Raw genomic sequence first — 4,106 nt, 5'->3', positions numbered from 1 at the left:
AAAAGCCTTCCTGAAAACACAATCGGAAGTTGGGAAGAGCTCGAGGACGCTTTCCGAGCAAATTTTCAAGGGACCTATGTCCGCCCTCCGGATGCAGACGATCTTAGTCACATAACTCAACAGCCCGGAGAGTCAGCTCGGCAATTCTGGAATAGATTTCTTACTAAAAAGAATCAGATAGTCGACTGTCCGGACGCTGAAGCCTTAGCAGCTTTCAGGCATAATGTCCGAGACGAATGGCTCGCCAGACACCTCGGCCAAGAAAAGCCAAGAACAATGGCCGCACTAACAAGCATCATGACCCGCTTTTGCGCAGGAGAGGATAGCTGGTTGGCAAGATGCAGCACCAGCGACCCAAGTACATCCGAAACTAGGGATGGAAACGGAAAACCGCGACGCAATAAGGACCGTCGCCGGACTAAGGAAAAAAGTCCGAAGAGCACGGCAGTTAACGCCGGATTCAAAAGCTCACGACAGAATCAGAAAAAGCCGCCCCTCCAAGATAACAGGGACGACCTATCCAACCTAAACAAAATCCTGGATAGGATATGTCAAATACACAGTACTCCCGGAAAGCCTGCTAACCATACCCACAGAGATTGTTGGGTTTTCAAACAATCCGGCAGACTCAACGCCGAACACAAGGGGCTCGATACACCAAGCGAAGACGAGGACGAACCCCAAAAGCAGAGTACCGGGAAACAAAAGAATTTCCCACAAGAAGTAAAAACAGTAAACTTACTCCACATAACAAAACGTGCGGCGCCCATAAAGGTACGCGCCCCACGGTCTATCCCAAAGGAATCCCGCCACTGGTTGTCAAAACCAATCATCTTCGATCATCTGGATTATTCTAGAAGTATCAGGAACCCAGGCTGGACTGCCCTGGTACTCGATCCAATAATTGGCGGACTCCAGTTTTCAAATGTCCTTATGGACGGTGGCAGCGGACTCAACCTGATATATCAGGACTCAATCCGCCACATGGGGATCGACCCAAAAAGAATTCGCCACAGCAAAACCTCCTTTCAAGGAGTAACGCCAGGTCCGGACACCCATTGCATGGGTTTTCTCCGGCTCGAGGTTATTTTCGGCTCTGCCGATAACTTCCGTCGCGAAAAGCTGACTTTCCACATCGTCCCATTCTCAAGTCACTATCAAGCACTGCTGGGACGCGAAGCTTTCGCCCGCTTTAACGCAATACCGCATGATGCATCTCTTACGCTTAAGATGCCCGGTCCACGCGGCATCATCTCCTTAACGGGGAAGCAGTAAGGGCGCCTCCCCCAAGCGGAGGATTGTGCGGCCGCTTTAACAGCCCCACAATACAATGGCTTCACCAGCCAGAACATTGGAACAGGTCATTAAGACCACGGACACGGATAGACGAGTCCGGCACAAAAGTATCATTGATAAAGGCTTAGTGGCCATATACCCCTGCACTAGGGGCTTCACACGTATAAAATAAGAGACAATAAAGCTCAATTTTCCATATTTTACTTTACACTTTGTTTATTTCATATAACTTTTGTTCGGCACGCCCCTTTTTCAACTTAGTTGCTCTCTTTTTTACAGATGAACGTCGTGCTGCGCCCGTCCAGGATACGGCACAACGGAGACACAGGCGCAGACGTGCAGTAGGGACCCGTTCCAAGGATTCTTTTCAGATTAAGACCCTGCGTAAACCTTTTTTACTGTCTCTTGTTGATACACATCCCCTGGTTCTATGACCAAGGAGGAGGCTGGCGTCTTGGCATGTGGCCACGTCAGAATTCTTGCGCGTACCTGGACACTAGGGGCTTATACCTTAGAGCGTTACTTAGCCCGCTCTCATAAAGACCGAATACCTTAGGGAGTGTTCGGCGTCGCGAGTTTGGCCTTATATGCATCAGCTCCGAGTCATGATTTTGGTCAAATGTTGGGTTGCCCGGCTCCTGTGTTCGGCCGCCTTACGTTCCGCTCTATCGGCTAAGGCGGCACCAGGAGAACTACTGCGATTGTGCCCTGGTTCGGCCAGGCGAGCACCTCAGTAGAGAAAGCCGAAAACCGACTGTCATGATATGGCGTGAGACTGGTCAACCACTCGATGACTCTCCGGAATCTATAGGATTCCCCCGCATTAACGAAGGGCCGTTTCCCGGCCAGGCACATACGCGCCCCGAATTCGGGCGAGCGCAGTCGCCACCAGGGGCTACCTAAATAGTCCCATTGTCAAGCTCCTATGGCTAAGTGAAAGTGTTAAAGCATTATAGTCCGGTTGCCTAGCTCGCTGCGCTATCACCTCCTTTGTAGGACCAAGACGTTGGATTAAGTGTGAAAATGCGCCTTCTGCGAGCACCCCCGCACTATGTGCGTGGGGGCTGAAGCCAACGACTGCCATCTTTCAGATTTTGTATGTATATCTTAAAACGGCCGCACAGGAGGTGTTCCACATACTTGCAGGCACAAGTATAAAAGGCTACTACAATTCATCAAAATATTGCTTCATAATTACATATGCTATCAGAACATAGCATCCTTCGAGCACTGCGTCTCTATTACACGAGCGCCTTCAAGGACTTCCTGAAAATAGTGCTCGGAGGGTACTCGGCTTTGGTCCGAATCTCGGGATGCAACAACGGTGGTCTCCATCTCTGCCCAGTATGTCTTGACACGGGCAAGAGCCATCCGTGCGCCCTCTATGCATGCTGACCTCTTCATCGCATCGATACGTGGCACCGCGCCAAGGAATTGCTGCACCAAGCCGAAATAACTCTTCGGCTCCGATCTCCCCGGCCACAGATGACCCATGACGTACTTCATGGCGAGTCCGGACAATCTATTCAGTTCGGCCCATTGAGCCAGACGATCGTCCACTGCCAGTGGACGCTCTGGATTGTGGAACTGCGACCAGAAAAGCCTTTCCACTTCGCGATCTTCTTGATCTCGAAAGTGTTCGGTCGCATCAGCAGCACTCGCTGCCAAATCCAGATAGGTGTCCTTCGCACTCCACATCCGGTCCAACGGAGCAAACTTCGGATCGCCAAACTTCCTCCGCAGCATAAAGGGCTTTCCAGCCGCAATCTGTCCGGCCTGACGCAGCTCCTCCTTCGCAGCTCTCATCGCAGAGCGAGCGTCCTTGGCATCAACAACGGCCTTCTCTAAGTCCGTTTGTCTCGCCCGGTCTTCTTTCTCAAGAGACTTGCAACGGTCAGCAGCGCTTTTTAACTTCACGGCCATCTCGGCCATCTCCTTCTTGCTTCGGCAGTGAGCAGCCTGTTCGGCTCTCAGCTCTTCAAGTGCCTTCTCGGCAGCCGCATCACTTGTCCTGGCTTGTTCCTTAGCTCGGGCAAGTTCCGCCCGGAGACTCTCCACGGCGGCCGCACCATCTGCGTCAAGCACACACATTGTAAGATACTGGCATAAAAGCTCCTCTTACCAGATGCCGCCCGAGGAATTGCATACCTTGAGCATCATCAAGTCGCTCGTTGACGAGCGCGATGTCGGCATCTGCCACGTCAAGTTGCCGCTTTAGTTCGGCAAAATCATCAGTTCGGCTCGATTCCGGACACTTCGCCACCTATATACAAAGGCGAAAATTAGACCTGGGATTATGATCCTCTGCGCGCCGTCAATTTTGACAACGCACAGAGTCTCAGGGGCTACTATCTACACAGGGCGCATCTTGTTTATGCGCAACTGACAAAGAAGTACATTATCAAACGTACCTCAAAACCCGTCAGCAAACTTCTGACGGCCTCGTGCAATCCGCTTTCCGCGGACGAAATCCTTCCAATCACCGTACCCATCAATGCACGGTGCTCCTCTGAGATAGAAGCTCGCCCCAGCAGAATCATCAGCTCCTCCGATCGCGCACTAGACGGTGCCGGACTCGTCCAATGACCTCCATCGAAGGTAGGACGCGGAGAACCTTGGGGGCCGTATGGCTACCTTCCACCCCTGCCGGATTCGGAGAAACCCTCCGCGACGACACCTCAGGGTCGCCCGCCTCGCTAGGCGGTACGGCAGGGGGAGGCGTTCCACTCTCCATCATCTCCGGAAGAAGATCCCCCGAAGACGAGCTCTGCTGAGAAGGGCTGAGGTCCGAGCTACAAGGTAAAATTTCG

This window comes from Triticum aestivum, chromosome 1A, assembly GCF_018294505.1.
Source record: "Triticum aestivum cultivar Chinese Spring chromosome 1A, IWGSC CS RefSeq v2.1, whole genome shotgun sequence".
Lineage (NCBI taxonomy): Eukaryota > Viridiplantae > Streptophyta > Magnoliopsida > Poales > Poaceae > Triticum > Triticum aestivum.
The sequence above is the reverse complement of the archived record's forward strand: the minus strand, read 5'-3'. Positions refer to the sequence as shown.